We start from the raw sequence: 9681 nt of genomic DNA, 5'->3' as shown, positions 1-9681 counted from the left end.
ACACACACACACACACACACACACACACAAGTCTCGGACAATTCCACATGAAAGAGAAGTCTCCCGAGTATAGAAAAAGTTAGCCAAGTTACACATTTCTTCAGGCTTTTTCTACTCCTTTTATCTCATCCTGGCTGTCAAATCAATACAAATCGCAGCGTTTTAAAAATAGCTGAACCATTTTGACAACCAGGAAGGTTCAGTGCCACCTCGAGCTCTTAGATTTGCCCAGCTTGATATGACCTCCTGTTTCAAAGGAAGCCACATCTCTTCAGCGCTTAGTCACAGCTGGCCTTCTGGAACATCCTTACCATCTGAAGTGGTGGGAGGGGTTGTTTTTTAGCCTGGAACATTTTAAGTAATCCAACTCCTGCAAACGTTCTGCACGACTGAGCTACCTGCCTTTTTACCAGAAACAGATGATTTTGCATCAGAATTCCTTTTTTTTTTTTTTTTAAGTTGTTCTACCACGTTTTGGAAGAGACAATGGTGCCTAGAAAAACTGCCTTGGACTGTGAGTCAGGAGACCTAGGGATTTTGAGAAAGTCGCTTCGCCTCCCTAATCCTGTTTTATTCACATGAAACATGAGTGGGTGAATTAGACGCCTTCTTGTCCTTTTGGCTATAAAATCTAAAAGTTCAGTGTAACACAACCATGCAGGCTTTGTCACCCTGGCATCCTCCTAATTCATGCTTAAAATAGTTTATTCCATTACATTTAGACCTTATGCCTTGTTACTCAGTTATTACCCATCTCATATACTCCATAGCAACGCAAAGAGGGAGCTCACAGTGGGTGGGGGGCGGTGAGCCGCCTGGAGGGCTCAACAGTGAACGGTGATAGTAACCAGTGATATTAACCAGCAGCTACAATTGTGCCACCGGATCCCCCATCTCATGCCAGAAGATTCTTCAGATCGGCCCTCGTGTTCCCTCTGTGTCTCATGGAGTCCCACCCCCATAACTCAGAAAGGTCCTTGCTTTCCTATATAACTTTAAAGATCCTATCAAAACTCTGGACCCCCTTCTTCCTCCCATATGTAAATGCTGCACCAAAAAAAAAAAAAAAAATAGGTGCAGTTCCTTTTATTCTCCCTACAGCCCTGTGGCCCACTGGCCTATTGCTGGTCAAGTTCAAGAGAATAGAACTAAGGGTTTAGTGATTCAAATGTTGAATACAGGGGTGCCTGGGTGGCTCAGTGGGTCAAAGCCTCTGCCTTTTCAGCTCAGGTCATGATCCCGGGGTCCTGGGATCGAGCCCCACATCAAGCTCTCTGCTCAACAGGGAGCCTGCTTCCCTTCCTCTCTGCCTACTTGTGATCTCTGTCAAATAAGTAAATAAATAATAAAAAAAATAAAAAATAAACATGTTGAAAACATTTTCAGTCCCATAATGGGTCATGATGCCCTTGCTGTTCAGATAATCCTGGCAAACTACACAGACAAAAGCATTTCAGGGATGCCTGGGTGGCTCAGTCAGTTAAGCGTCTGACTCTTGGTTTTGGCTCAGGTCACGATCGTAGGGTCGCGAGATCGAGCCCCACGCCTGAGCCTTTCACCCTCCCTCCCCCTCTACCCCTTGCCACTCTGACATCCTCTGAGTGTGTGTGTGTGTGTGTGTGTGTGTGTGCGTGTCAGTAAATAAGTAAGCAAATGTCTTAGAAAGAAAGGGGAAAGAAGAAAGAAAGAAAAGAAAGAAAGAAAAAGAAAGGGAAAGAAAAGAAAAAGGAAAAGAAAAGGCACTGAGCTTGGAAATTGACCAGTAAAGCCTTGGGATGGCCATAAAGGGCCCTGCTGATGCGATTGTATGGATAGTATACCTTACGGTATTTCACATGGTATGAAATATCTCCACATCAACATCCTACAAAAATCAGAAGGCCTCATTTGTGGGGGATATAAAAGTCCAACACTTTTCACAATTAACTCCTATAAATCGGGACTCTGCAGTAACAGTCTCCTTCAAATTAGATTGGTATACATCAGTTAAGGTTCAGTCAGAACATGGACCAATACTGAGTTGCATGAAACAAGCTCTAGAGCCTTGAGAACAAAACAAACAAACCAAGAAAACGAAACAAAACAACAATAAACTACAACAACAACAAAAACAAAAACCAGTCCCCAGATGCATGAGTACCCCCTTGGAACTTGTTAAGAAACACAGATTCTAGGGACACCTGGAGGGCTCAGTGAGTTAAGCCGCTGCCTTCGGCTTGGGTCATGGTCTCAGGGTCCTGGGATCGAGCCCCACATCGGGCTCTCTGCTCAGCAGGGAGCCTGTTTCCCTCTCTCTCTCTGTCTGCTGCTCTGCCTACTTGTGATCTCTCTCTGTGTGTCAAATAAATAAAATCTTTAAAAAAAATACAGATTCTTGGACCCTACCCCAGGCTTATGGAATCAGAGACTGGGGAGTATGATCTAGCACTCGATTTTAATAAGCTATCCAGGTGCATCTGTACCAGCTCTTCTGGTACATCTCAGATTTGAAAACCCCTGTTCTAGAACTCAAGTAAAACCCTGAGGCTCTGTGTCAGCTAAAATCAAGTCTAAAAATGAAGCTAACGGTAACATCTGTGTGAACTTGCCATGTAGGGTTCGGGAAAGGGGTCATGACATAAGGAGCCCGTCCCAAGCTAGTCCTATATGACTAGGGTGATCAGACAGCCGGTTTGCCAAAATGTGCCAGTCTACTTTTACTATTCTCATGCAATGATTGATATCATCACTGTGTCACCTTCAAAAGTGTCCCCGTTTGGATAATAAATTATATGGCTGCCACCATGATGCTTCATTTTAGTAGACATGTGGGAAGGAGAGCATCACTGAGAAGACCTGTCCATCCCTTATGTGCAAGCCCAACAACCAAGTCCTTAAGACTTCTGATTCTTTCTATCTTTCCCATCTGCTTTGTCCTGTTCCCTTCACTTACCTGTGATGGACCCTTTCATGTCCCCTCTGTGGTCCTGTTCTTGCTCTAGCTGGAAGGTCAGAGCAGATTTGTTAACTGCCAGTTCTCATGTTGACAAAGGAAGTGGGAAGATGTGCTTCATAATGGGACATGCAGCTGGGGCCATCCAAGGTCGATCTTAGGTCTTGAATAGAGTGGAAAAAGAAATGACCAGAAGGGTGGCCATGAGTTAGTCAAAGAGGACTCGGAGGTGATGCTTCTCAGGAAGTTCCTTTAAGAAGGTAGACAAAATAGGGGTACTTGGGTGGCATCTGCCTTCAGCTCAGGTCATGATCTCGGAGTCCTGGAATCGAGCCTGGCATTGGGCTCCCTGCTCAGTGGGGAGTCCTCTTCTCTCTCTCCCTCTGCCCCCTCAATTCATTCTTTCTCTCTTTCTCAAATGAATAAATAAAATCATTTTTTTAATTTACAAAGAAAAGTAGGTCAAATAATCTGAACTTCAAGGACAATTAATCGATTGGTTCTCAAGTAAGTATATCCAAATTAAAGGGCTGAGAGAAAGGAAAAGCACCTTCCATGGATTTTAATTTTAATTTTTAAAAAATATTTAATTTATTCTTCTACCCACTTAAGCCTCCATGTTGCATCACCACTTCCTCATATCAGGGAGATGGGATTGGGAGGGAGACAAACCATAAGTGACTCTTAATCTCACAAAACAAACTGAGGGTTGCCGGGGGGAGGGGGTTGGGGAGAAGGGGGTGGGATTATGGACATTGGGGAGGGTATGTGATTTGGTGAGTGCTGTGAAGTGTGTAAACCTGGTGATTCACAGACCTGGGGATAAAAATATATGTATATAAAAAATAAAATAAAAAAAAAAAATGGGGAGATACATAATAAAAAAAAAAAAAATATTTAATTAATTTATTTATTTGTCAGAAAGAGAGAGAGAGAGCACACAAGTAGTCAGAGAGGCAGGCAGAGGTGGAGAGAGAAGCAGGCTCTTTGCCAAGCAAGGAGCCCGATGCAGGACTCAATCCCAGGACCCTGGGATCATGACCTGAGCCGAAGGCAGTGGCCTAACCCACTGAGCCACCCAGGAGTCCCTTTAATTTTAATTTTTTAAAAGATTTTATTTATTTAACAGACAGAGACCACAAGCAGGCAGAGAGGCAGGCAGAGAGAGAGGAAGGGAAGCAGGTTCCCTGCTAAGCAGAGAGCCTGACGCGGGACTCGATCCCAGGATCCTGAGATCATGACCCGAGCCAAAGGCAGACTCTTAACCCACTGAGCCACCTGGGCACCCCTCCATGGAGATTTCTGAAGTGTTTTTTTTTTTTTTTTAAAGGTTTTATTTATTTGATAGATAGAGATCACAAGTAGGCAGAGTGGCAGGCAGAGAGAGAGAAGGAAGCAGGCTCCCCACTGAGCAGAGAGCCCGATGCAGGACTCAGTCCCAGGGCCCTGGGATCATGACCTGAGCTGAAGGCAGAGGTTTTAACCCACTGAGCCACCCAGGCACCTGGGATTTCTAAAGTTTAAAATGTACCATAAAGCTTACAGAAGTTCCTGTTGTTGCCAAAGCCTAGAGTCACATTTCATTATTGGTTTGTGTTGATGGTTGGTTTATATTTATAGGATAAAGTCTTGCTGCGTTTAAGATTGTTGACCAGACTAGGGAAATGTTTAAATGGAAAATTTTGGAAGTATTGTACTTCAGTAAAACAAACAAACAAACAAACAAACAAAATACGTCTCCTCCGATAAACATGATTAAGTAAATTCTTAAGCAAAATCTGACTTTACAACATAAATGTTTCAGTGACCAATAAGAGACATTTTCTTCTCGGAAATGGCATTGAGTAGCAATCACCAATAACATGAAGATTTCCCCCCAAATTTAACAGGTGTGACTCTACCATTTTCCAGGGTTTCAATTTCATTTGAAAGCCAGAGAGAACTACTGTGCTAACTTCTGCTTCTGATAAAGGTAGGCTAGGTGATTCAGCCCATCTTTCCTCCCGAGGAGATTAGGGGGGAAAAAAAAAAAAAACAGAATATAAAAAAATCCACTTGAAGGCACCAGAGAGCTAGCAAATGACTGAAGAATCACCAGTTCCAAGTCCAAGAAAAGGACAGAGGTTCTGCAATGGGAGCCTGTCCGGGAGGGCTGCCTTTCTTCTGGGGACATCCCCCAGTTCCAGAGCCATTGTTGGCTGGGATGTCCTTCAACTTTCTTTTTCTTTTTTTTTTTTTTAACATTAATTATATTGAAGGGAATTATACATTCTGCAAGGCGCACAGATCATAACTCTACAGCTTAACCAATTCTTTATTTTTTTATTTATTTGTTTATTTTTAAAGATTTTACTTCTTTTTTTTTTTTTTTAAGATTGTATTTATTTATTTGACAGAGAGAGATCACAAACAGGCAGAGAGGCAGGCAGAGAGAGAGGAGGAAGCAGGCTCCCTGCTGAGCAGAGAGCCTGATGCGGGGCTCGATCCCAGGTCCCTGGGATCATGACCTGAGCCGAAGGCAGCTGCTTAACCAACTGAGCCACCCAGGCGTCCCAGATTTTACTTCTTTATTTGACAGACAGAGATCACAAGTAGGCAGAGAGGCAGGCAGAGAGAGAGAGCAGGTGGAAGCAGGCTCCCCGCTGAGCAGAGAGCCCGATGCGGGGCTCGATCCCAGAACCCTGAGATCATGACCCGAGCGGAAGGCAGAGGCTTTAACCCACTGAGCCACCGAGGTGCCCCTAAATGGAAGTATAATTAACATACAGTGTCACATGAGTTTCAGGCATACAACATAGTGATTCCACAATCCTACATTATTCAGTGCTCATTGTGGTAAGAGTAGTCACAATGTCACCAAGCAGCATTATTACCATCTTACAGCCACTTTCCCTATGCTGTACTCTTCGCCACCATGACTTACTTATTTTGGTAACTGGAAGTCTGTACTCCTTAATCCCATTTATCTGTTTTACCCATCCTCCTACCCACCTCCCATCTGGCAACCGCCAAATGATTCTCTGTATTTAAGGGTCTTTGTTTATTCTGTTTCGTAAATTCCACATATGAATGAAATCATACAGTACTTGCCTTCGACTCATTTCACTTAGCATTATACCCTCTAGGTCCATCCATGTGGTTGCAAGTGGCAAGATCTCGCTCTTTTCTATGCTTAACATTCCATTGTGTGTATATAAGACATATTCTTTATCTGTCCTTCTCCTGATGGACCCCTGGGCTGTTTCCATATCTTAGCTATTATAAACAATGCTGGAATAAACATAGGGAAGCATCTATCTTTTTGAATTAGTGTTTTCATTTACTTTGGGTCTATACTCAGTCATAGAATTACTGGATCATAGGGTGTCTCTATTTTTAATTTTTTGAGGAACCTCCATACTGTTTTCCACAGCGGTTGCAGCAGTGTGCATTTCCAACACCAGTGCATGAGGGTTCCTCTTTCTCCACATCCTTCCTGACATTTGACTTTCTTCTATTTTCTTATCTTTTTTATTCTGGCCATTCTAGTGTCAGAATGGTTTTGATTCGCATTTCCCTGATGATGAGGGATGTTGAGTATCTTTTTGCCTATGCTAGCCATGTGTGTGTCTTCTTTAGAAAAATGTCTATTCAGGGTGCCTGGGTGGCTCAGTAGGTTAAAGCCTCTGCCCTCAGCTCAGGTCATGGTCACAGGGTCCTGGGATCAAGCCCCGCATCGGGCTCTCTGCTCAACAGGGAGCCTGCTTTCCCCACCTCTTTCTCTCTACCTGCCTCTCTGCCTACTTGTGATCTCTGTCTGTCAAATAAATAAATAAAATATATATTCAGGTCCTCTGCCCATTTGAATCAGATTGTTTCATTGGTGTTGAGTTGTATGACTTCTTTATATATTTTGGATACTAATCCCTTATTGGATAGGTCATTTGCAAATATCTTCTCCCATTCAACAGGTTACCTTGCCCTTTTGTTGATTTCCTTCACTGTGTGAAAGCTTTTTGTTTTGGTGTCATCTCAGTGGTGGATCTTTGCTTTGTGTTTCCCTTGCCGGAGGAGACATCTCTAGAAAAATGTTTCCTGCAGCCAATGTCAAAGGAATTACTGCCCATGTTTTCTTCTAGGAATTTTATGGCTTCAGGTGTCTCCTGTAGGTCTTTAATCCCTTTTGAGTTTATTTTTGTGTACGGTGTAAGAAAGTGGTCCAGTGTCATTCTTCTGCATGTAGCTTGTCCAGTTTTCCCAGCACCATTTGTTCGAGAAACTGTCTTTCCCCCATTACATATTCTTGCCTCCTTTGTCAAAGGTTAATTGGCCAGATAAGTGTGGGTTATTATTATTTTGGGGCTCCCTATTCCATGTCACTGACCTACATGTCTATTTTTGTGCCGCTACTATACTGTTTCTATCACTGCAGCTTGGAGGTTTATCTTGAAATCTGGGATTGTGATTCCTCCAGCTTTGTTCTTCTTTCTCAAGATTGTTTTAACTCTTCGTGGTCTTTTGTGGTTCCATCCAAATTTCAGTAGTTTTCTAGTTCTGTGAAAAAAAAATGCTCTTGGTATTTTTTTAAATTTATTTTTTATTTTCAGCATAACAGTATTCCTTATTTTTGCACCACACCCAGTGCTCCATGCAATTCGTGCCCTCTATAATACCCACCACCTGGTACCCCGACCTCCCACCCCCCACCCCTTCAAAACCCTCTTGGTATTTTAATATGGATTGCATTAATCCTTTAGATTGCTTTGGATAATAGGGACATTTTAACAATGTTGGCTCTTCCAGTCCACAGCACAGAATCTCTCCCCGTTTGTTTACGCCTTCTTCAATTTCTTTCATCCGTGTTTTATGGTTTTGGAGTACAGAACCTCCTTGGTTAGGTTTATTTCTAGGTATTTTATTGGTTTTGGTGAGATTATTTTCTTAATTTGCCTTTCTGCCACTTCATTATTAGCATATGGAAATGCAACAGATTTCTCTATATTAATTTTGTATTGGGGGCTTTACTGAATTCATTTATCACAGCTCAGTTAAATGTGGGCACCCCCAACAGAGACTAGAACACCATCCCAGAAGCCCCCTCACTGTCCTTTCCCATCTCCACCTGCTCCCCACAAAGAAGGACCACTAACACAGTTTCTAAAATAGAGATGCCTTTGGTTTGATTTTGCATTCTATTGAAATGCGCTTGTGCAACGTATAGTTGCTTTCGTACATCCAAACAATGGAAGAGTCTGCAGTGATGAAAAAGGAACAAACTGAAGTTATCTACGGCAGTGTGAACGAATCGCACAAACATGACATTCAGTGAGATAAGACGGACCCTGAAAGTAGGGGTCACAAAGAAACCCAGACAAAGGTAAACTATAGCATTATAGATGCATGCTTAGATGGGGGGGGGGGTGGTTGTGGCCACAAAAATCAGGATATTGGTCACTCTTAGAAAAGTAGGGGTTTATAATTTTGGCAGTGGGTCCAAGTCAGGGAGAGGGGTTTTTGGAAGATAGGCAATGTCCTATTTCTCCACTCGGTGGTGGTTACATAGTGGTTCATTCTATAAAGTCATTTAGCTGTCCATTCTTCTATGCACCCTTTTGTTTGCATGTGCTACACTTCACAACAAAAAGGTTTTAAACGTGCTTAGCTAAGTGGTATGACTCTAATCCATAATAGAGGTTTGGTTACCCTGGGAATTCATAATATTGCCTAAAAATGTGAAAACCTGTGATTAGTACCAGCTGGCTCTACATCCGGGGTCTGTCTGAGAGCACTCCAAGTCTGCTGGCAGGCTCGATGCTAGGCTTCATTTTGTAATTTTCCACCGTGGGGATCAGAAGGGAACTCCCTATTATATATTTATAGCAAATACTGGAAACCAGCGGGAGTTAGCTTAAGAAAAAAAGAGTAGGAACCTTTTCCCAGTTCCCAGAATCTACCCAGAAGGTTGTAGCTGCCTTCGGGAGGGACTAAAACCAGAATCTGAAAAGGCAACAGCCCCACCAGGGCAGCTCAGGATCTTTCTTGTTTGGGTCCTTGGGTACTCCTGCCCCTGCTTTTCTCTGCACATCCATTTCATTCTTGTCTTTTTGTAGTGAGAGGGCCCCTACCTGCTTCTCTGTTGCAGGATACGGGCTCCCCACGGTTGCTGAGTTTGTATCTACCTCCGGCCCAGCTACGGCCAGAGGCTTGTCCAGAGACTAACTACGATTAAGTCCCAAGAGTATGGCTGTCTCCGCCTCACCTGCAAACTGTGGGCCATCCCCAGGTGTAGGGTGCCATTTTTCAAAGAGAAGACATAATGATGAACTGCTCGGATGGTCCAAGAAAGAGTCTGGGGCAGAAAGAAATCAGCTCCCAAATGATAAGAGGGCAGTCATGATTGCACGCATCACACACTCAGATGTTTTTAAAGAGTAACTATCTTGGGGCACCTGGGTGGCTCACTGGGTTAAGGCCTCTGCCTTCGGCTCAGGTCATGGTCCCAGGGTCCTGGGATCGAGCCCCGCATTGGGCTCTCCACTCCTTGGGAGCCTGCTTTCTCCTTTCTCTCTCTGCCTGCCTCTCTGCCTATTTGTGATCTCTGTCTCTCAAATAAATAAATAAAACCAAACCTTAAAAAAAAAAAAAAAAGTAACTATCTTCATATTTTAGAGAGTCGGGAAAGAAAATGACCTCTGAACTAAAGGTTGCCACTGTCCAATCCAGCCACTCCCCCCCCCCCCCCCCCCCCCCCCCCGCCATAGGTTTCTTAT

Source organism: Mustela lutreola, chromosome 17, assembly GCF_030435805.1.
Source record: "Mustela lutreola isolate mMusLut2 chromosome 17, mMusLut2.pri, whole genome shotgun sequence".
Taxonomy (NCBI): domain Eukaryota; kingdom Metazoa; phylum Chordata; class Mammalia; order Carnivora; family Mustelidae; genus Mustela; species Mustela lutreola.
This window is presented reverse-complemented; position numbering follows the sequence as displayed.